This window comes from Myotis lucifugus, unplaced genomic scaffold (genome assembly GCF_000147115.1).
Source record: "Myotis lucifugus unplaced genomic scaffold, Myoluc2.0 scaffold_341, whole genome shotgun sequence".
In the NCBI taxonomy this organism is placed as follows: domain Eukaryota; kingdom Metazoa; phylum Chordata; class Mammalia; order Chiroptera; family Vespertilionidae; genus Myotis; species Myotis lucifugus.
The window spans coordinates 604615-629378 of record NW_005871389.1 but is presented as its reverse complement, the minus strand read 5'-3'; the positions used below and the strand labels follow the sequence as shown (position 1 = coordinate 629378).

Genomic DNA, 24764 nt, shown 5'->3' with positions numbered 1-24764 from the left:
TTCTTTGTTAAATGGTATTTAAATATATAAATATCAAAAATATAAATCTTTGTTTTACTATGGTTGCAAATATCAAAAAATTTCTATATGTGACACGGCACCAGAGTTAAGTTAGGGTTTTTCAAAATGCTGACACGCCGAGCTCAAAAGGTTGGCCATCACTGGACTAGGGTGAAACAAGTGGGCATTCATCTTGGACACAAAATTTAAGGGGTGGGTGGTGCCAAAAAACTCACTCGTCAAGATAAATAATATTTTAAATGCAGTATTTTTAAAAATCAAAATGCCGAGATATCCATGGTGAGCAAAATATCAATTTTAAATAAAGCTAAAGTCAATATTGCTGATTTTCCCCCCATTGCCCCAGGCTCTAGTAGTGTTCTGAAGGGCATGAAGGCAGCCACACTCATTCCTTACTTACTGTCCATGGTGACTTTCTAGAAATAGTGACACATAACCCTATGGCCCATGGAATGAAAAATACTCTGGCCCTTTAAGGAAAAAGTTTGCCAACCCCTGATTGAAATCAATTTACTATATTAATCCCTAAGAGCAAATAACTATAACCAAATTACAGATCATTTCCTCTGTCTACTTTTTTTATGTGCCTTTTAAAAAAATGAGTATGCACTCATAAATTATTTAATTTTTAGATAATGGCCTTTATAAGTCAATAGGGACCATTCACACTGAATTAAAAAGCACGATGATGCTCTTGGGCTATGATGATTGACTGAGTATATAATTACCTGCATCAAAATTGTAGAAGTCATCATTAACTTTCTTATTAATTAAATACTTAATTATTTAGCCCTTCATTTACTGGGCTGACTTGACTGGGCTTCTTTCATAAAATGATATATTTTCTGCCCAGCTGCCATATATAAGTCTTAAGAAGCTCAACTAAGAAGTTAAGAAGTATTAATTATTATTAAAATCATAACATAGTAAATGCCAAGGGAACTTCCTCCCTGGTTTTCCTGTTTTCATTTTTTCTCCTAATAGTCTAAAATGTTTGCTGTTTTAAAAACATAAGTCAGATCATATTGTGCCTTTACCCTGGGCTTCTTTCAGGAATTGGAATAAAATCCAGACTTGTGGCCATGCCCTCAGGGTCTCTGCTGACCTCTGGACAGCCTGCTCCCCTGCCCCAGGGCCTTTGCACCTGCTATTCCCTGTGCCTGGAATGTTCTCTCTCACATCTACCCAGTTTGGCTTCTGCTCAGGTCAGGTCCAGCCAGCATATTGAGAGGTTGGGAGCCCCTCCCCACCACTGTCTCAGTCCTGTTCCTCTGCTGTCTTCTTTTGTCCCAGCCCCAATCTCTCTGCAGTCACCTTGTATATATATGGTGTCTGGTCTTTTATCTGACTCCTCTGCACAAGCATGTCAGCTTCCCCAGAGCAGGGCTTTCATCTGACTTACTCACCTTTGAATGTTCAGAGCCTAGAATAGTGCCTGGCACTCAGTAAGTTCACTTTGTTTCCTTCTTGTTTATTTCTAGTTTAAGTTTGCGTACGTTCATGTTCATCTTTTGGGGTGTGTGTTTTCACACATGCATGGATTCTACAAATATTTGAGAGCCTGCTGTGTGGCAGGCACTTCATATCTTGGAGAATGTACCTCATTCTTTTGTTGTTGTTGTTAATCCTCAATGAAGGATATTTTTCCATTGATTCTCAGAAAGGGTGTAGGAAAAGGCAGAGACAGAGAGAAACATCGATGTGTCTACATCAACTGGTTGCCTCCCGCATGTGCCCTGACAGGGCCAGGAATCAAGCCTGCAACCAAGGTACATGCCCTTGACTAGAATCAAACCTGGGACCCTTCAGTCCGCAGGGCAGTGCTATATCCACTGAGCCAAACTGGCTAGGGCATATACCTCATACTTTCTAATGGCATTAAAGTATACAGCAAGAATGTACCATTATTTATTTAATAATTTTTCTATTGATAAACATTTAAATTGTTTCTGCTTTTTGGTGACTTTAAATAATGCTACCAGAGACATGTTGTCCATATACATTAAATTTTTTACAAGTTTTTTTTGAGACATATTTCAGGTACCATGACGTTGACCCATTTAAAGTATACAGTTCAGCAGTTTTTAGTATATCCACAGAGTTGTGCAGCCATTACTTCCTAATTCGAGAACATCACACCACCCCAAAAAGAAATCCCATCTCCACTAACATTCACTCCCTATCTCCCTTCTTCAGCTCCTGGCAGCCACTAATCTGGTTTCTGTCTCTGTGGATTTGCCTGTTCTGGACATTTCACATAAATGGGATCACAAACTGTGTGGCCTATTTTGTCTGGCTTCTCTCACTGAGTGTCATGTTTTCAAGGTCCATCCATGTTGTAGTGAGTGTCAGAGCTTCGCTCCTTTTCATGGCTGAGTAGTACTCCAGTGTGTGAAGGGACCACATCTTGTTTAATCAGCTGATGGACATTTGGATTGTTTGTACTTTGGGGCTATTGTGAACCATGCTGTCATGAACATTGGTATACAGTATTCATGTGACCATGTCCCTTCCTGGACATGTGTATTTCTATAAGATAAATTCTGAGGGAGAAGGGAGACACTGCTTCCATTTAGGTCTTCATTCTCAGACCCTCAGTCTTGAGGATTTCCTGTTTCAGGCAAGAATTCTCCACCCCTCGCCCAGAAGCAGGTGCTGCATTGTGGGGAGCCGATATAGGATTAAGCCTTGGACTGACCTGTTGGCAAAGTCACAAACAAGTCCCAGCTTAGAGGGCACAGTCCTCTTAAGCATAATTAGGCTTGACCTTATGAGGCTCCCTAGATCTTATCTGGGAAGCTAATGGGCTGAGGGAAGTGCAGCAAGAACAAGAACAAAAACAAGTGAAACTCACAAGAACAGTGTAACTATGGTCAAAACAAGTGAAACTCACAAGAACAGTGTAACTATGGAAGCCACTACCTTGTTTACCTCTGACTATAAAATAAAGGCTCAGCTTGCCTTGGGATCTTTCTCTGTGGCCTCAGCCAGGCACAGGAAGATCCACGGAGACTAAAGAGAGCTAGAGAGTTCTGAACGCTGTCTTCGTGTAAAACATTCTTCGCTGACTCCGTCCACACCTTTGGGAACCCCTGGCCCGCTGGGCCTAGACCCCGGCACCCCAATATTTCCAAATTATCTCTTGTCTCTTCTCTTTTATTTGTGTGTGGCTCCTCTTCCAGATCCTGAACCCTGAACCACGTGGGACGTGGAGGGAAACATTTACAACACTGCATGGCTCTGCGTTTGCCTCCCTTGCACATGCTCAGGGAGGACACTCCAGGAGCCCACACCGACTTCGAATTAGTGCTGGAGAAGGCATTGGCAAAGCCAGTGGTCTAATGATGCAAACCCCAGAAACTTGGAGCAAAGGACAGAAAGCAAAGAGGATCTCCTTGTGGGGAATTAAACAATCTCACCAGCTCGCTCTCTCACTGGAAAGGACGGCACTAAACACAGTCTGCCTCCGTCACCCTTTGTCAGGCAATTTATGAGACGTTCAGCTATGGATAGTGTACTGTACATGCTCTGAGGTCTTACGGAAGGGCGGCATTTCTGAGAAGGAAAGGGAGCTGATAAGATGTAATCTTTCTGAAAGCAATGCAGCAGTGTTAATTTGGAGGAAGAGCTGCTATATTCGGCATGATGATGGGAGAGAAATAAGTATTAAGTATTGGGCCCAAATATGCCCTGAATAGAGCACATAGCATGAGGTGCTCCCCGAAGAACTTATCACACTTACTTGTTTTTGAAACCCCAAATAGCAAATAACTGCTTTTAGAGCTTCAGATATTTAAATAGGCAAAAAGCAGCAAATGGTCTTGGTCCTATATACCAGAGTAGATTACAACAATGACTAATTAGCATTTATTGAGTACCTAATATGTGCTGGGCTGGCAATTAAACCCCATGTTTGGTAGGCTTCATTTTATTTAACACAATTGCCCATAGAGGCAGACAGAATTTATTTTCTCCATTTATGGATAAAGAAATGGAAGTCCATGTGTGCTGGCCAATACCAGCCACTTTGGGCGGGGCTGCCCCTTACTCATCTTCTGTCTTCCTGAGAATTGACCTTTAGCCAGGCGCTGTCCAGAGCCCCTGCTGTTCCAGGGCAGGCCTATCCAGCAATTGCCAAAAAGTCCTGTGGTTGTCCACGTCATTCATGTGTATGTAAGGACAAACCACACACTTTGTATTGCTATAGAGAGAAGATTCTGGCAGCATCCTGCTGGTGTCCTGCATCGTCACAGATGTTATCTTAGCACAGCATGGGCCGAGCAATAGCCTGGGCAGATAGATGCTATAGCTCCCCAATGAGTAACGTTTAGCCCAAATTATTGAGATCAGTATCCACATTTAATCTAATCTTAAGCTTGAAATTTGCATTAAAAAAAGGATTTGATTTACCTAGAAATGCAGTTGCATCTTCATTATTCTAGTGTAGTAAGCTTTAGTGGGGCTTTTATAACTCAACCTTTTCCCCTTAATTCAGATTGTTTCAAATTTCATGTGGGTGGAAATCTCAAATATTTATCTTAAAAAGACATGTTAATGTACTAATAAATGCTGTTCAAATGTAACAGTGGTAGAAGATTGGATAAAGAAGATGTGCATATACACAATGGAATACTACTCAGCCACTGGAAAAGACCAAATACTGCCACTTGCAACATGAATGGACCTTGAGAATATTATGCTAAGTGAAATAAGTCAGGCAGAAAACGCTAAGAACCATATCATTTCACTCATGTGGGATATAAAACAAATTCGTGAACACAACAGCAGTGTGGTGGATGCCAGAGAGAAGGGGGTGGGAGTAGGAGTGAAAGAGGCCTAATATATGGTGACAGAAGATGATTTGACTTTGGATGGTGGGCACACAGTACAATATACAGATCTTGTAATATAGAAATCCACACCTGAAACCTATATGATCCTATTAACCAATGTCACCCTAATACACTTAATTTAAAAATGGTAACGGTGGTAATGATCACCTGGACAGCCAGGTTATGTCAGCTGCCAGGCTTCCAGAAGCAAGGAGAACTGGAACCACTATTGGCACACAGGAGGGTTTGAAAGATGGCTGCTTGACCTAGGGTACATTCTGAGTGAGAGCAAAGAGCGAGAGGGGAGGATGGAAAGGCCCGTTCACCGTTCCTTGAGTTATGTCTCACAGCACTCATCTGTTTCTCTTTCCACCTTTCAAGCAGAGCGACATCACTTTATTTCTTTTTCTCCTAAATGATCTTTTGCTCTGCTTTGGGGGCTGACTTAATGCAGAACTGGGAATGGAGACACCGAAAACAGAACCAGACGAAGCTAGGCATTTGTCGGGACATTGCGAGCTGCTTGCCCATTTCACACTCTGGGGTCTTCCCCAACCCCATTCCAGTGGGAAGTGTTTACTGAGAAAAATGAAGACTTATCTTAATATTGATGGAATAGGGAAAATATTTTCAAGGTTTTATGATGTCCTCTTAAATTTAATAATTACACTTCCCCCCAAGCTTTTGATTAGAATGTCTTTCTAAAATGGAATTAATTTCAATGTATCTTCTTAGCATTAATTAGGATTAATTAGATTTAAAACTAAAATATCTCCAAGATTTCATTCTTTGAGCTTAATTAGAATAACGAGTTCAACAACAATAGTAAAATTTATTTTGTTTCATTTTGTCAAAGTACCATGAAGTTTTGCTTTGGGGTGATATATCATCATCCCCCCAGAGACTGGTGAGCACTAAAAGCAATAGAAGTTTCCTTCCTTTCCTAGACAGGTGGACACTTCTTGAGCTGGCCCAAGTCCATTCATTGACCAGAGCAGGAGAACTCTGTTTCTGAAACTCTCACTGCAAGACCCTTGGCCTCCCTCATTTATCTTATGTTAGATTTCTTGGTAATCTTGCATAGTTCAAACATGACTTAGCAAGAAATACACTTTTATTTTTCTGTGTGGCTCTGGAGCTTTTTTTTAAAATCTTACCTAAGGAGGATATGCTCACTAATACTAGAGAGAGGATTTGGGAGGGGGAGAGAGAGAGAGAGAGAGAGAGAGAGAGAGAAAGAGAAACATTGATGTGAGAGAAAATATCCATCAGTTGCCTTCCATATGTGCATAATACCATGGATGGGGTGGCTTATAAACAACAGAAATTTATTGTGCACAGTTCTGGAGGCTGGAAGTTCAAGATCAGGGTGCCAGCCCCTCTTCTGGGTTATAGACTTCTCACTGTGTCCTCCTATAGTAGAAGGGGCCAGTCTTATGGCTTTAAATAGGTCATCTATACATTGATGGCTCCAGCCCACATCCTCTATATACTGATAGCTCCAGCCCACATCATTTAAACAATGCTGGCTCCAGCCCACGTCATCTCTACACTGGTGGCTCCAGCCTATATCATCTATACACTGATGGCTCTAGTCTGTGTCATCTATACATTGCTGATTCCAGCCTACATCCTCTACATACTAATGGCTCCAGCCTACATCCTCTATACACTGATGGCTCCAGCCTGTGTTATCTCTACACTGATGGCTCTATACACTGATGGCTCCAGCCTATATCATCTATACACTGAGGGATCCAGCCTGTGTCATCTCTATACTGATGGCTCCAGCCTGTGTCATCTATACACTGATGGCTCCAGCCTATATCATCTATACACTGATTGCTCCAGCCTGTGTCATCTCTACACTGATGGCTCCAGCCTGTGTCATCTCTACACTGATGGCTCCAGCCTATATCATCTATACCAGGGGTGGGCAAACTTTTTGACTCGAGGGCCACAATGGGTTCTTAAACTGGACTGGAGGGCCAGAACAAAAGCATGGATGGAGTGTTTGTGTGAACTAATATAAATTCAAAGTAAACATCATTACATAAAAGGGTACGGTCTTTTTTTTTTTTTTTAGTTTTATTCATTTCAAACGGGCCGGATCCGGCCCGCGGGCCGTAGTTTGCCCACGGCTGATCTATACACTGAGGGCTCCAGCCTGTGTCATCTCTACACTGATGGCTCCAGCCTGTGTCATCTATACACGGATGGCTCCAGCCTATGTCATCTATACACGGATGGCTCCAGCCTATATCATCTATACACGGATGGCTCCAGCCTGTGTCATCTATACACTGATGGCTCCAGCCCACATTCTCTTTATTCTGATTGGTCTAACTTACCTCTTGTCCCTTAGGCCTTCATTTATATATCTGCCTGCTTTTTCAGCATCCCAAATTGGGTGTCTAAGAGTCTCCTACACCTCACCTTTAAAACTCAGCTCCTGCTCTAGTTGGCATGGCTCGGTTGGTTGGAGCATCCTCCTGTACACCAGACAGTGGCAGGTTCGATTTCAGGTCAAGGCACATGCCCAGGTTGCAGCTTCAATCCCTGGTTGGGGCATGTGCGGGGGGCCAATCAATTTTTCTCTCTCACATCAATGTCCCTCTCTCTCTCAAATCAATAAAAAATATACAGTAAAACTCAACCCCTAGTTGCTCCTCAGGCCTATTTCTGCAGTTTTCCTGCTCTCATGTTTTCAGTTGCCAAAACCTTTGAGCCACTCTTGACTCCTTTCTCTCTCACTCCATCTCCAACCCATCAGCAAGTCCTCTGACTCCACCTCCAGTATTTATCCAGAATCCAGCCCCCCACTGCTGTCTCCCAGGACAGGCCATGTCTCTCATCCAGGTTATCACATTAATCTTCTAACTGCTCTCTCTGCTTTCACCCTTTTCCTTCTTTTCCTGTTCTCAACTGGCAGCCAGAGGGACCCATGCAAGTCAAATCTGGTCATTCTTGGGCTCAAACCCTGTGATCACTTTGATTTCACTATGAGCAAAAGCCACATCTCAGATGATAGTATAGTCTGCATGGGTTTTTTCTTCTTGTCTCCTGGTTTACTCAGCTTTAGTCACTAGCCAGGCATGGTCCCACCTCAGGGCCATTACACTGGCTGTTCCCTCCACTGCAGTGTTGTTCCCTCCACTGGAACACTCTCTCTAAGCTCTGCCCCTCACTTTCTTCATCTCTTTAATGAATCTTCTCAGGGAGGACTATGTAATACAACCCTTTAAAAATTGCAACCCAACCCCACCCCAGCACTCCGTATCCCTGCTCCATTTTTTTCCTTTGGTACCTATTACCACCTGACATGCTATGTATTTTTCTTATTTATTTTGTTAACTGTAACTACCACCACTCCACCCCCACCCACCCGCTCATTATCCACTAGAATATAAGATCCATGAGGGAAGGAATTGTGTCTGTTTTGATTACTGGCCAATGCCTGGCTCATGCTAAACAGTCAATACTTTTTTTTAAATTGAGATCAATGAATAATGCAAGTAAGACCCCTGTGTCAATCCTTTCAGAGATGGAGTTTGGGGTCTTCACAGCCGCATGTCAGAGCCTCCCTTCAGATGGGGAGTCCAGGCAGAATCATCAGTGTCCTTAGGGCTGTGTCCAAGCAGTGACTTCCATGGTTTTGGCTGCTGGTGGTCTCACCTCCAGGCCTAGAGACATGTCACCTTCCATGTCACTGCTTCACCATTGGTTAGTGGCCCTGGTCTAGCTTCAGATTTCTCATGTCCCTGGAGCCCAGGTTTAGATTCTAACAGTATGGCATCCACTCTCTTCTCCTCAGGGAGACATGCTGATTCCCTCCTGTTTATTTAAGATCACCTCTAGGAGGCTATCTTAAGAAAACAAAGTCTTTGTGCACCAATTGTATCTATCTCAAAGGCCACGTTTTGTCACATTTATCATCTAAGATGTGGATCCCTTGCGGCTGTAGCCATGTTTCTCATTCTGTTGCTCCCAAACCCCAGAATAAGACCAACTGCTTAGAATTCTATGCTCCCCTTGTAAGATGGGGTGCTGCCTGCTCCCTGTGCCAGTTCCAAAGGCACAGAGAACCCAGGCTCAGCCTGCATTGCTGTGGACAGAGCCAAGGCTGTGTGCTTTCAGTTTAACGTGTGTGTGTGTGTGTGTGTGTGTGTGTGTGTGTGTGTGTGTGTGTTTCCTGTGGGCCAGTGCTAGGGACCTCCCTGCCACCTCTTTCTGGGGCTGTGTGTCCCTGTGCCTCCTGACATCTGGGGGCCTCTGATGTGGCCTGGTTTCCTCCTCTAAGAGTCCTTCCCCTGAGTGGGGCAGGAAGAGCAGGCTAAGGGACTCCAGATGCTGTAAGTTCCTTCCGGCAAAGCCCCAGGAGGCCTTTCTAATGCTGAGTCAGAGATTCAGTTTGCACCTATTTTGTATGTACATGACGTTTGCAAACGTCTTTTTAAATTAGGAGCTATTTCTCTTACATTTTTTTTCAAATAGTTTAATCCTCAGGTTTAGTTTGTCTAATCACGGCTTATGTGCGGCTATGAACTATCCTACACTGTTTGCTTGATGTTAAATTCTTTCTTCTTGGAGAAAAAGGCACTTTCTCCTCTGGCACTAGGAAAGACTGAAGAAGTCCCTCCTGTGATGCTTATGCAGGCAAAGTTGGTCCTTCTCGGGTTTTATTATTTCAGAACAAATATGGTAAACTGTTTTCTCCTCGGTTACTATAGAGATTATTTGCCTTTCTCTTAGGGCTTCTGAAAATAATAGATTACATATTTGGGAGGGTTTTTTTTTAGATCTGGTTAATGTGAGATAGAGAGGATTGCTCCTGGGATGACATTGTTTGGTTTGGGAAGTATTCTCCTGGTTGCCCAGCAACAGGCTCTTGGAGACGGGAGTGGACTGCGTTGTCCCTGGCAACCGTTGTTACTCAGCAAACAATGAGGGCCGGCAAGCTGCCCAAGCAGCGCCAGGACTGCAGACTCCTGGGCTTTAATTGAACATCTGCATATATTTTTCTCTGATGAAATTATGTTTGTATTTGATCTGCTATGACAGGTAGAGCTGAGTCCACCTGGGGTCTACTTAGAAGAAAGCATATTGTCATGTTGACATCTTACCCTGTACATAAACCAAGAGGCGATGTTGGGGGGAAAACTTTTAGCCATTTGACTCTGTCCTAGACTGCTCTCAGATGGAGACATTTCAGTCTTCAGTGGAATTTCTTTTTTGATCTACTTCCTGGTGTTTATAAAATAATTACCCGACCAACCTACTACCGTAGGTCCCTGCTGAGCAGCAACTTCTGGAGCGCTTTTCAGCACGATGCTTTCATTCCTGCTGCCAAGAATATTAGAAAAGGCAGGAGTTGAACCCTGATGGCTCACACATAAAGACATTCAGATGTAAGGCTGCCTGATGATGGAAGCTGAACCCAGAACCTTCTGGTTCATCAATATTCCTCTGAAGAAGTTGTTGACCCTCAGGGGAACATGTATATTATATTAGGGGAAGCAGGTGTGTTCCCACTAATAGGGGACTGGAAAACTCTTACCCTGTTAGCGGGCACTGGGTTTGATCAAAACAGTGTCACTCCTCCACCTCCTCCTGGCCAGGCAGAGATAGCGTTTGTTTACCCGGGCTGGTTGCTTAGGTAAACACTGCCCCTGAACTTCATTCAAAGCCTTCATTCAAAGCCGGTGACACATTTCTTTCCCTCCTCTCAGCACCGCCCCCTCCCCTACCCACCAACTAGGGCTATAAATTGAGGAATGTTAGGCAGTGCAGGTTTTTGGTAGGCCTTATTCGCCTCTAGTGCAATCTGTCTAATGCAGCAACAGCCGCAAAAGTGACGCCCATATCAGAACACGGCAGCCTGTGGTCAGTAAATCAGCCCTTTGGTGAGACTTGCTTTAGTAATAATGGATGTTCCTTTTTTTTTTTTTTAAGGGCAGTTCACCCTGTAGCTTCGAGAAAATGTTCATTGCACTCCGTGCCAGCATTCCAGCTAACGTCTTGGAACGATTTAAAGTATCTGAACAAGTTTCCCAACCGTCTTTTGCAACCGAAATTTATAACGGGGTGTCATTTGTGTTCTAGAACAGGTAAAAGCAAGCTTGTAAAAAAAAAAAAAAGGAACCTCAAAAAGCAGCTCTAGCCCCAGCCCTGTTAGATGCAGAATTTAAGGTCTAAGTACAGCAAGTGTTGCTGGAATCAACATGAATCTGACTCCCAGAGGGTTCTTTTGAATCCATGATCCTTCCTGCAGCCTGTTGCAGAGGATAGTTGTAAAATCCTTTCCAATAGAAATGCTACCCTGCATTCCATAAAACTATTTCACACCCAGTCCCAGTGTGGGCAAGTCATTTTTGAGGAATTATTGCCTCATTTTTAAATGTTCTTTTAAATGAATTATTTTTTTTTAATTTCCCATGGAAATACTTTACCCCACAACAGGCTTTGTAGCGTGGCCAACCACTTAACCATCTTTGGGTAAATCCTCCATCCGTTGGGCGAAAGAGCTGAGCTGGGTGATTTCTAAGGGCCCCTCCAGGACTCTGATTTCAAGAAGTTCTTGATTCTTAGCAGGGCCATTTTTCTGCTTTTTACATTTGAGTAAAGTGATGACAGAAGGGGAGGTAGGGGGTAAATTGGAAAGGTCCGTGTACGATGTTGGTGGGATGAAGGAAGTCAGCCTCCTCTTTGCCTGAATCATGGAGGGTACTGCCCATTGCCATGGTCATTGCTTGTCCCTATGGATGGTGGTGGGGATCAGGACAGAGACCCCCTATTCCAGGTGGTTATCAGGCTCAGAACCCAGGAGATACTATCAAGGAAGAAGCTCCTGGCCTGTCCCTTGTCCTGCCTTGCTCCTCCTCCTCCTTTGGGCTGTCTGGGCTGCTCTGAAGACTTGGGAGGTGGGATAGGAGGGGACAAGTTAAGACAGCCTCCAGACTGTCCACATTTTTAATGGCCTCACACATTCCCCACCTACTGGAGAATGGCAGAAGGGAGAAAAAAACATAGAAACCTGGGTGCAAGTGAGAGGGAAAGAAAGGGTGCTAAAGAGGATGAGATATAATCCAAAAGCAGGATACCAATGAGACTGCACCCAGAACCTGGAGCCGGGGACACATAATAGGCTGAGGTGGAGGCCAGTGTTCAGTCCATGTGGACAGTGTTGGTGGGCAGCCCTGAGCAGCAGCTACCTCATGTCCCCGTTCACTTCAAAATATTTCTGGAGGATCATTATGGGGAACATGCTAGGGGGGCCAGGAGTGGGGAGAGGGATTGGGAGATGGTCACAGGGCGACTAAGACCTAGACTTGGTTTTCTCAAGGAGGCCTGATTGGTCCCAAAGCCAAATGTGTGAACAACTGTGTGATAGGAAGCTGAACCAAGAGCGCCAAGCAAGAAGAATGGTTTGGCTAATTGGAAATTCCATGTGTAATTAGGCCATGGCCTTGGACCAGGAGTTCTCAGTGGGCGTGATCCTACCCCCCAGGGGACACTGTTGGGTGATGTGTGGAGACTTTTGTTGTTATGACTGAGGGAGAGAAGGTGCTCTTGGCATCGAGTAGTTGGGGGCCAGGGATGCTGCTGCTCATACTACAGTGCCCAGGATAGCCCCACAAAGAATGATCTGGCCCCATAGTCTGTATTGTCCATGCTGAGAAATGCTGGTTTAGAACCAGGCTTCTCAAACTTGTCTGTGATTCAGTTCTCCGGAGAATTGTGTTAAAATGCAGGTTAGAATGTACGAGCAGTCCCAGAAAAGGCAGAGCCTCTCAGCCACAGCTGACTTTGCCCCCAGGGATATTGGGTGATGTCTCAAGACATCTGTGCTTGTCACAGCTGAGTGATGGGCGTCCTGGCATCAAGTGCCCCAAAGTGCCCAGAATGGCCCTACAACTGAGAATGACCCTGCCCAATGTCCACAGTGCTGAGGTCAGGAAACCTGCACTGTGCAGTGAGGTAATTTGAGGGAGGGCTTTAGTCACTACTCACTGCCATGCTTTGGCCCACTTTGAAGCCACTGGTGGGTATCCCTATCCCCTCCCCCCCATGTCAACTGAGCAGCCCTTCTAAGCTGTAACAAGCGGGTAGACTTTGAGGGACAGAGTACTCCCCAGCCTGGCCTTGGCCCTGCTCCATCGGGTCACATCAGTTCCATCCTGGCAGGCACCATTGTGGCTGTGGTACTGGCAGGGACACCTGTCCAGCCTTTAGTGGTCCTCCATGCCAGAATGACTGCCACCCACCTTGTCACTCTGGGTCTGGACCACACTGGCCTCAATTCTGCAAAGACTTTGACTTGTAGATAGAAGCAGCACAGTGCAGTGGCCCACACTCGGGTCCCACAGGCCTCAGTCAGAAACCAGGTTCGTGTAACTCATTCAGTGAGTCCTGCCAGTCCGATCAGAGCTCCAGTGACACATGGAGCTCTTCAAGCAAAACACCGAGCTCCTGTTATTGTTTTGCATTCTCTTTGCCAGAGGGTTGAGGAGCAGTTTATCTGGGAAGGAAACAGGGCTCTGCCTAGTACAGACAGCAGGAGACTCGGGGGTCTTTACAAGCTTGTGCCTCCTTCTGTTAAAGGATAAGTCCTGGTCAAATCCAGCTCTGCCCTTCATGCTGTATGTATGGCCTTCAGCTCATTGCCAGACCTCTCTGAGCCCCAGTCTGTTTGTTGTTTCTAAAATGAGGGTGATAAAACGAGGGTGATAACGGAATAGCTTCCTCAGAACTTAGCAGGAACACATGTGTAATGCACTTAGCCCAGAGTCTGGCACACAATCAGTGCTGAGGTGATTGCTGCCACCACCGTCACTGTGACTGTCCTTGGGGTCCTTGGCCCGTCCTTTTTACTTGGTCAGACAGATGACCCTTGAACAAATAGGGTTAGGGGTGCAAATCGCCCCCCCACAGTCGAAAATCCACATAAAACTGATTTCCCTAAAACTTAACTACTAATAGCCTACTATGGACTGTGAGCTCTTACCGATAACATAAACTGTGGAGTAACACATATTTCGCACGTCACTGATTTTTAAACTTTTTATTTCATGGCACACATAAACTAATAACTAAAATTTTGTGGCACACCAAAATATGTATATATATTTGCTGAACTAAAAATAGGTATAAGTTTTAACAAAAACAAAATAGGTATAGCCCTGGCCGGCATGCTCAGTGGTTAGAGGCTAGCCTGCGCACAGAGGGTCTCAGATTCATTTCCCTGTCAAGGGCACATGGGTTGCAGGTTTGATCCCTGCCCTGGTCCAGGTGCATGCAGGAGGCAACCAATTGATGTCTCTCTCTCACATCAATGTTTTTCTCTCTCCTCTTTTTCTCTCTCTCTCTCCTTTCCCTCCCCCTTCCCCCTACCCTTTCCAATCTCTTAAAAAAATTAATGGAAAAAATATCCTTACTCCTTGGGTGAGGATTTTTTTTAAAAGGTATAATTTTGATTCATTCACACCAGACAGCTATTATTGTGTTGGCTAGTGTCATTTATTTTATTTGACAATATAAGGAAAAAGAGGTCAGTGCCCTAAGTAGTCAGGTATTGCATGTTTTAAAAATTCTTTCAGGACATTGGTTGAAAATTGCTTTTTATGTATTATACTAGTGGCCCGGTGCACAAAATTCATGCATGCGGGGGGGGGGGGGTTGTCCCTCAGCCCAGGGTTTACCCTCTCCAATCTGGGATCCCTCTCGCAATCTGGGACTGCTGGCTCCTAACCGCTCGCCTGCCTGCCTGATTGCCCCTAAACGCTCTGGCTGGCAGGCTGCTCGCCCCCAACTGACCCCCACTGATGGCCTGCTCACCACCAACTGGCCCCCCCTGCCGGCCTGCTCACCCCCAACTGCTGTTTCATCCTGGCCTGATCACCCACAACTGCCCTCCCCTCTTGGCCCCTAACTGCCTCTACCTCGGCCCCGCCACCATGGTTTGTCCAGAAGAGCGTCCGGAAGGTCTCCTGGAAGGTCTCCCAGTCTAATTAGCATATTACCCTTTATTAGTATAGATAGAGGCCTGGTGCACAGGTAGGGGCTGGCTGGTTTGCCCTGAAGATTGTTCTGGATCAGGGTGGGGGTTCCCTTGGGGGGCGGGGCGGCCTGGGCGAGGGGCCTGTGGTGGTTTGTAGGCTGGCCATGCCCCCATTGGGGTGGGGGTCCCCACTGGGGATGGTGCTGGCCTGGGCAAGGGGCTGGGGCAGTTTCCAGGCCAGCCAGGCCCCCATGGGGTGAGGGTGCCTGCTGGGGGGCCTGGCCAGCCTGGGTGAGGAGCTGATGGCTGTAGGCTGGCCATGCCCCCCAGCAGGGACCCTCACCCTATGGGGGCGTGGCCAGCCCGGATAAGGGGCTGAGGGCCGTTTTCAGGCTGGCCACGCCCCCAGCAGGGACCCTCACCCCGATGGTGGCGTGGCCAGCCTGGGTGAGGGGCTGACGGCCGTTTGCAGGCCCCTCCCTCAGTGGCCGCCTGGGCAACCCAGGCCTCCCGCTTGCTCTGGCTTGCTCCGTGGCCGCTGCCCACAGGCCCCTCCTTTGGCCAGAGGCCCAGGTGGACAGGAAGCTTGGCTTCCTCCGTCGCCGGGGGCGACCCAAGCCTCCCGCCTGCTCCAGCTGGCTCAGTGGCCACTGCCATTTTTGTCCTGCTAATTTGCATATTCCCTCCTGATTGGCTGTGGGGTGTCGCAGAGGTACAGTCAATTTACATATTTGTCTATTCTTATACTGTATTCTTACAATAAAGTGAGCTAGAGAAAATAAAAATGTTATTAAGAAAATCATGTAGCCCAGCCAGTGTGGCTCAGTGGTTGAGCATCGACCTATGAACCAGGAGGTCACAGTTCAAGTCCTAGTCAGGGCACATGCCCAGTGTGGGGCATGCAGAAGGCAGCCAATCAGTGATTCTCATCATTGATGTTTCCATCTCTCTTCCCCTCTCCCTTCCTCTCTGAAATTAACAAAGAAAAAAATTTTTAAAGAAAATCATACAGGTCATCTGCCAAGGCAAGTTCAAATTGTCACAAACCTCCAAAAAAATGTCCCAGTATATTTATTGGAAAAATAAATTCACGCATGAGAAGATCCACACAGTTCTCAAACCATGTTGTTCGGGGGTCAACTGTATTTATTTATGGCTGGGATTCAGACTTGAGGCAGCAGGTCCAGTATATCATTCCACTTCATCCTCCCCACCCATTTTGCAGATGAAGAAACTGAGGCCACAGCAAGTGACGGGGCTGAGATTTGAACTTGTTTGTGCCTGAGTCCAAAGTCCATGCTGCCCTTCCTCCCATCCCAGCTGGACACTCACCTCAGCATGTTGAGTTTCTTATTTAGGCTGTTAAGTCTCTTCCCTAATGGAACTAAGATCCAATGGCAGGTTGGGAAGAGAACCAGGTGTCCCTTCTTTTGCAGCACTCCACAGAGCAGGGCTCTCAGGCTGGCTGGACATCAGCAGTCTTTGGGTCAGAAGGTCTGGCTCGCCCAGAGTAGAGTGTGTCCCGTGATGTGACGGGCACGCCTGAACCCTCCAACACATGGAACTCAACCTCCTCAAGAACTGCAGCCCCTTGACCTGAGAACGTCTCGGACCCCCATCTTGGTAGTAGCCCTTGATTTGGAATATGCATCCACTTTGGAGGCAGATCCAGACTTCCATGTGTGCGATGAGGAGGTAGGGACTGTACTACTTCCCTGAGGGGTGCTACCCCACAGAGACAGCAGGTCAGGGTCACCAGATAGATGTGGCCTCGAGGCCGAAGGAGATGCCCAGTGACTTACAGCCCAGTGGCTGAGTAAATGCAGAAGTGGCAAGTTTAGGAGAAAGAAGTTCCCTTTTGGATTTGTTGTGGCACCTTAGGGACTCCCAGGTCTGGGAGGCAACTGGAAATAGAACCTGGAGTTGGGCAAGTGGGTGGTGTTAAAAGTTGTGGTGAGGGTGACGGAGTTGGGGGAGGGGAGGACCACGTGGGACAAAGAAGGGGCAGGGCAGGGGGCTGAGAAGGGACCCTTAGAGCAGCGGTTCTCAACCTATGGGTCTCGACCCCTTTGGGGATCAAACGACCCTTTCACAGGGGTCGCCTAAGACCATCGGAAAACACATATATAATTACATATTGTTTTTGTGATTAATCACTATGCTTTAATTATGTTCAATTTGTAACAATGAAATTGGAGGTCACCACAACATGAGGAACTGTATTAAAGGGTCACAGCATTAGGAAGGTTGAGAACCACTGCCTTAGAGGGAAGAAGAGACCAGAAACAAGAGCACAGAAACCCAAAGAGCAATACCAAACATTACAGAAAGGTCAAGTTCAGATGAGCCTGGAAACTGGCTACTAAGACCTTGGTTGGGGAGAACTGTGGAGCTGTCGTGAGAACATAGATGGAAGAACATGAGAGGGAGGCAAAGATGCCAAAACAACACAGACTCCCCAGACCCTGAGCCAGCAAAGGGACTAAGGCATGGGATCATGGTGGCGATGGACGTGACTCTAAGATGGTATGATGGAACGTGCTGCGAGCTACAAGAATGGGACCTGAGCAGAAGGCAGAGGGCAGCCTGGTCAGCAGGTCCTCTGTGGAGACAAAGGCCCTGGGACACATGCTCACACCCGGATCAGAACTTTGGGAAGGGCCAGAGAGTAATAGGCTCTGCCAGTCTGTCTCGACAGGAAAGCCACCATAGGCAATGAATGATGGGAGGAAGAGAGGAGTAGAAATGGTGGGGTTAGGATCTGGGTCGATGGAGGGACGTGGGCTGAGGGGAAGGGGCAAAGGGCATGGGGTATTGGGTAGTGGGGTGCAGGCTGAGAGGTAGGGAGAATAGGCTGTGTCAGAAAGTGGGTGATAGGGGGTTACAATTTGAGGACGTTATCTGTGGAGCAAAACCTGTACTCTGAGATTTTTCTCCCATAGACACGTGCAAATATGTAAACATAGGTGTGTCACCCTTTTTACAGTAAGAATCACTGATTTTTTCCCTATTGGGACCAGTCAACATTCAGTTTAATAGAAAAATGTCCATAGTAAGAACGTGGCAACAGGTTGTCTAAGTGGTTTGGGATATTTTTCTCGTATTAGCCTGTGCTGTACTTGTGTACATGCACATGTGTTTGTGTATATGTATGGTTTCTATATGTGTTTGTGTGTACATATGTGTGCATTCATATATATGCATTGTGTTGTGTGCACACGTTTGTGTGTGCATCCATGAGCATGTGTGTATGTGTGTTTGTGTGTATATGTGTGAGTGTACAACACTTTCTTTGCCCACTTTCTCAGCACAAAGCGGCTGACAGTTGGTCTCCCACACAGCACCAGTTCCCATTCCTTTTCATGTGATGAACTTTGGGGCACCGGCCCCAACCTGGGGAGACTTTTCATTTCCTGGACACCAAGTCTTGTGGTGTTTAAGTTTTTACTAATTAGAGCTGGTATCAGAAGCCTGCCTAAAACATTTGCTGGGTGAAAATGTCAGTGAAGGTTTTTTAATTCCCATTTTTCCCTGAATACATGGCATTGTCACTTGCAACTAAAATCAGATCCCATTTAAGATGAGGTAGCCAGACCTGAGCTCGGACAGTTTACATTAGTAGTTGAATGTGCTTTAAGAGGGAAGTAAGAGAGTGTTCCCATTAGGACAGGAGGAAAGGCAACTGTCCCATGTGACAGAGGATGACAGCCTGTGACTTCAGGAGCCGACAGGGGCCTGTCTGCCTCCTGCCCCAAGCCCAGTTTTCAGAGCTTGGGCCTGGTCCTCTGCTGGAAAAAGAGGGAAAGTTTGGCTGCTGAGAAGAAAACAGGAACAGATGCCCAGTTCTTACCAAAAGAAAAAGGAATTTGAACTCTGAAGATACTTTATTCCAGAGAAACTCAGGGCCAGCTCTGATCCCTCAAAGTCCACTGCAAAAGAAAAAAGTTAAGACTTGCCAGAGGAATGACAGGATGCCCCAAAAGTTTAGGCAAAGGACTAATGAATTGCCCTTGCTGGGATTTGGAATTGGATTCTCTTGGAAATGGTGGGGAGCCTCTAAAAGGTCCCTCGTTTTCCCCCCTCTAATTGCACACTCATTGTCTGACAGATTGTAACAATTTCATGTCCGGGTCACTATAGCCCCCTCTTTGTTATTCTTAACCTGTCAACAAGTTCATTTCATTCAAGTGACATTTATCCAGCTCATTTCTCAGATGTCGCATGTTTGTTTAAATGTCGCATGTTCATTCGGGACAATCCTGCCCTCCAGGCAACATTGGCAGTGTCTAGAGAGTCAGGGTGGGCAGGGGGTGCTCCCAGAGGCCAGGGATGCCTCTCAGCACCCCACAGTGCCCAGGACCCGAGACGCCTGCATTAGTGTCTGCTGGGTCTGCTGGGCCAAGTGTGAGAAAGGACATGGTTTCTGCCATCATGGACTGTGAAAGCATCCACTTTTCGGCAAGGAGAGATGGAAACTTAGTTCCTCAAACGTGGGAATCTCCTCTTGGTGCCTAGAACTGAGCAGGGCTACGGTGAGGGCTGGCAGGGGCTTCCCGCAATCGGGGACAGTTAAGACAGAACATAAACCACTCAGTACTTGCTCCTTAGACCCCGACTCAGATTGAAGAGGGTGCAAGAGAGGGTATGGACCTGATTTTTCTGGTCGCTGTAAGCACACTGGGAATATCAGTACAAGTGTCACGAGACCCGGGTTTGAAAGAACTTTTGAGAGTGTTCTGGACTTGTTGCTTCTTGGTCATAAGAAATTAATTGCCTTTTGGGGGGAAAATGAACCCTGGTGCCATCCAGATGCCACCAAGCAACAGGAGAGCAGGAACTGATGGCCTGAGGAGACCTGTGTCTCTCCCCAAAGTAAAAGTAAAAGGCTGTGTGGCTCTCCAAAGGGGAAGTTAATTAGCCAATCAGAAGGAAGGGAACTAAAAAACGAGTGTGTGCTCTTCTCTAATTACCCAAAGATGACCAATGTTTTCTAAATATCTGTCAGGCAGGTGGTTCCCCGCTTGGCATATGAAAGAACGAATGAAAGGAGATTGCTTCAGGTCCTGGTGAGTCAGTGTCAGGCCAGGAGCGGGCGCAGAGATTGCCCTCAGCATTTCCTGCATTTCCTTTCCTGTCATTACTGGTTACTAGGTAACCAGAGTATTTTCCTGTAAACAGAAGTCTCTTTCCTTTGTGCCCAGGCAGATTCATTCATGGAGGCCGCAACCCGGGGCTGCTGACCATGGGTCTGCCGTGCCCCCTCACATACCTCAGCACATGTCCTCACTGGTGGGTGTTGTTGGCAGCATCTCCAAAAAGTCAGATGTGCCTTCTAGATGCGGGTGCCCGCCCAGGAGAGGAAGCTACAGCAATGAGGCTGTGCTTTCCCACTTATTTCTCCAGTCTGCTCTTATCTTGGACCAGATGACAAATGAAAAGTGCTCGGCTTATAAACAACACACCAGGTGTGTTTCTGAGCAACCAGGAGCTTTGGGCCTACCTGGCCAGGCTGGGTCGTGTTTGAGGCCCCTCTCCATTGTGTTGGTCCACCTAAGGCCTCTGGACCCCAGTCTAGAGGGGCCACCGATGAAGGGAATCAGAGAAAGAATGCTTGGGTTCCTGCCTTGGGAAGAAAAACAGGAGAGAGGACAAATGAATGTAACAGAGACAGACTGAATGGCTCCCAGTTCTTATCGCAAGTTTAAGTTCAGAACAGAAGCACAGGCATGCATTCATATCTATGAGACTGTTTTAGGGTGACCTTGATCACCAAGGAGCCTGACCCTGCTGAGTGGGAACAGGGGATTCTCAAACTTCATGTTGAATGTGGCCAATTGGTGCCCTTGTCACCTCCCTTCCCCTGCTGCTTCATGTTCTACCAGGTGGAGTCACTCCAGCCTCACACCTTCTGGAAGGACCGCTGGAACTACTGCTCTTCAAGGGCTGCTAGCATGGCAAACCAGCAATAAAACATTCTTGCATTGTCCTGGCCTAATGGCTCAGTTGTTTGGAACGTCATCCAGTACATCAAAAGGTTGTGACTTTGATTCCCGATCAGAGCACATACCTAGCATGCGGGAGGCCACCGATCAATGTTTCTCTCTCTCTCTCTCTCTCTCTCTCTCTCTCATTTTAGCAGTTTAATATCACCTCAATTGGCTTTCTTTTTATTTATTCTTCTTAGGGTTCACTGAGCCTCTTGTAATTGTAAGTTGATGCCTTTCACCAAATTTAAGTGATGTTTAGTCACTCTTTAAATATATCTCTTCTCTCTCTCATTCTCTCCTTTTCTTTTGGCACTCCAATTACATGTACATTAGACTTCTTATTTCTCTTTATTTTTTCCCCCTCAGTTCTTTTGATTGGGTAAATTCTATTGATCTATCTTTAAGTTCACTGACTCTTCCTTCTGCCATCTCTGATAATCAGCTGTTAAACATATCCAGAGAAATTTCCATTTCAGTGAAATTTCTTTTCAGCTTCAGAATTCCTTTCTTTTTGTTTTTTTGTTAATCCTCACCAGAGGATATTTTTCCATTGGTTTTTAGAGAGAGTGGAAGGGAGGGGAGGAGACAGAGAGAAACATAAATGTGAGAGAGACATCGATTGGTTGCCTCCTGCATGTGCCCCAACCAGGGCCGGGGATCAAGCCTGCAACCGAGGTATATACCCTTGACTGGAACCGAACCCAGGACCCTTTAGTCTGCTGGCCGACGCTCTGTCTACTGAGCCAATCTGGCTAGGGCTCCAGAATTTCTGTTGGGTTCTGTTTTATAGTTTCTCTTCCTTTGTTGAAATTCCCACATGTTCATTCATTGTACTTATAATTTCCTTTAAGTTCCTGAGCATATTTTTAGTAGCTGCTTTATCTGCATCACTTGGATTGGTTTTCTTATAATTGACTCCTTTTTTTTCTCCTTGAGGATGGATGACAGTATCCTATTTCTTCTCACAGCAACAGTTTTTATTGGGTCATGGACATCATGAAAAAGATGTTGTATTATCTCTGGATTCTGCCATGTTCCCCTGGTAGCATTTAACTTGGCTGGGCTCAAACTCTGTCACTCCTGCAGTGGGCAACAGCTGAAATCTTTTCTTAGTGTTTTTTTTTTTTCATCTTCAAGCTGCTGTTTTTTTCTCCAAGGTCCCTGGTGTCTCCCACACACATGTGTGGTTTAAAGATTTGGGTGTGCTCTGGCCGGTGTGGCTCAGTTGTTTGGGTGTCATCCCATGCACTGAAAGGTCGCTGGTTCAATCCCCGGTCGGGGCACATGTTGGAGGCAACCAATCAGTGTTTCTCTTTTGCATCAACATTTCTCTCTCTCTCTCTCTCTCTCTCTCTCTCTCTCTCTCTCTCTCCCTCTCTCAAATCCATAAAAACATATCCTGGGGTGAGGATAAAAAGAAAGAAAAGATGTGGGGGCCTCTGTAGTTGCATCTGGGGGCTCGTCCCCTCTGTGCCTCTCTCTCTTCCTCTGACGCTTCAACACAATAAGCTGCTGCTTTCTGCTACCCTAGCATTTGCGGATTTGGTTGGCCCCCAGGGCCAAAAGCCAGAGTTGCTGATCTGACCTTGTGACCGTGGTATTTCAGGGGTGAACTCCCGGCAGTGTCTGCCTGCTTTGGTCACCTTCCAGGGACTTTATTTTTTAATTTAAATTCTTTATTGTTGAAAATATTACATATGTCTCCTTTTTCCCCATTGACTTCTCCCTGCCCGCTTCCACCCCGCAGCATAGCCAGTGACTTTAAATAGTTCTTTTTTCAAAAATATTTTGCCCATATTTTATCATTGTTATCTGTAGGAGGGTTAGTCCAACCAATCTGCCCCACCATTACAGCGCTCTCTTGCATGTCTTTTAAAAACCTTTTTTAAAAATCCTAAACTTTGGTGCGCTAAGATCCTTTGATGAATGAACCCCATTTTTTTTATTTATTTCAGAAAACTGGATCAGCTTATCTGCAACCTACAACATTATCTCCGGTAGGTAAGGAAGGATTCCATGCTCTCTGCAGACTGGCGTGTTGTGTGTTAATATATCGGAGCAGCCAAGCTGGCTCACACAGTGTCTGTCAGTCTGTGTGTCTGATACTAGCATCAAGGGAGGTGTTCAGGGAGAGTAGAGCAGTCAGTCTCCAAAGGTCACTACATTTCCCAAAATAGTCCCAGACATCCTAAAAGTAGATTTAAAATTTTCTGAAGCCTTTATGAACTTATTTATATTTCCCACCTGTACTGCCTTTTGAAATCTGAATCTGTGTATTATTATCTGTCTTATAAAGTACTGTCGTAGATTCTCACAGTCTCACTAGCTAGTTTTATATAATTCAATATCAGATGTAATACTGGGGAGTTACTAAAGTGTTCATTCATTTGATCAGTATGTATCAACTGCCTGAGTTGTGCATGGCACTGAAGCACTACACCAAAACTATCTTGTGGTATGTCCTGGTCCCTACTGGTTCCTTGTGCTCCTCATCTTATGGACCCCTATTTGAGTTGGGGTGTATGGGTAACACAAACTGGGTGGCTTGAAACATCAGAAATTTATCCTTTTGTAGTTCCAGAGACTAGAAAGTGTTGGCAGGGTCATGATCCCTTTAGGGGAGGATCCTTCCTGCCGCTTCCAGCTTTGGGTGGCTCCCAGCAATCCTAGTTGTCTCTTGGCTGGTAGCTACATCACTCCAATCTCTGCCTCTGTCTTCACGCGGCCTTTTCCCTGTGTGTCCTTTCTGTCTGTCATAAGAACTCTGTCATTTGATTTAGGGCCCACCCTAATCCAGTATGGTCTCATCTCAATCCTTACCTTGATTATATCTGCAAAGACACTATTTCTAAATAAAATCATATTCTGAGATTCCAGGTGGACATGAATTTGAGGAAACACTATTCAATGCACTACAACTCCCCAAAGTTATCTGTCCATTGTGCCCAAACTCCTGTCTTAAGTTTTAAGGGCTGCACCTGGCTTCTGGGGTTCCACGGTTTGGTGAATCAACGTGACTTCATAAGCTTCAGAGCACCATTGTTGTCATTTCAGACCAGTGTTTGATATTTCCATTTGTCTTTAAATGTTAGCAGCTCCACCCTCCTAACAATCTGAGTTACCCTCTGCAGCCCCCTCCAGCCCTGCCCTGTTGGTGAGATATGGCCACAAGAACTATGCACTAGATCAGTGATGGCGAACCTATGACACACGTGTCAGAGGTGACACGTGAGCTCATTTTTTTGGTTGATTTTTCTTTGTTAAATGGCATTTAAATATATAAAATAAATATCAAAAATATAAATCTTGCCGAAACCGGTTTGGCTCGGTGGATAGAGCGTCAGCCTGCGGATTGAAGGGTCCCAGGTTTGATTCCAGTCAAGGGCATGTACCTTGGTTGCGGGCACATCCCCAGTAGGAGATGTGCAGGAGGCGGCTGATCGATGTTTCTCTCTCATCGATGTTTCTAACTCTCTATCTCTCTCCCTTCCTCTCTGTAAAAAATCAATAAAATATATATTTTAAAAAATATATATAAATCTTTGTTTTACTATGGTTGCAAATATCAAAAAATTTCTATATGTGACAGGCACCAGAGTTAAGTTAGAGTTTTTCAAAATGCTGACATGCCGAGCTCAAAAAGTTCGCCATCACTGCACTAGATCAAGGGCCTGTGGACCTCCAGGTTTTGAATCAAGACAGTGTGATTTTTCTACCCATCTTCCAAAACCACATCACTTTATCAAACCCAGATTATGTGGACCGAGCACCAGCAACCTTTGCCCATTGCCTGTATTTGGAAATAAAGTTTTATTAGAGTACAGTCAAGATCATTTATTTACATGTCAGCAAAGGCTGCTGTTGTGCCATGATGGCAATGTCTCATAGTTGCCGCAGAGACTAAATGACCAAAATGTCTCTGGTCCT

General features: G+C 45.8%; 1 protein-coding gene across 9 annotated transcripts in view; it reads left to right on the top strand.

The window, feature by feature from the left end:
- Positions 1-24764, top strand: part of RFX2 (regulatory factor X2) — an 88704-nt gene that overhangs the window by 19180 nt on the left and 44760 nt on the right. For 5 of the 9 annotated variants that reach the window (XM_014466468.2, XM_023764639.1, XM_023764638.1 and 2 more), the window contains exon 2: positions 22793-22834. The exons of 2 other annotated variants lie outside the window; for them this stretch is intronic. The gene's annotated coding sequence lies outside the window, so the exon portion shown is untranslated. Of the gene's footprint in view, positions 1-22792; positions 22839-24764 lie in introns of all 9 variants that reach the window. 2 more of the 9 variants (XM_014466472.2, XM_014466467.2) reach the window with 1 other exon arrangement.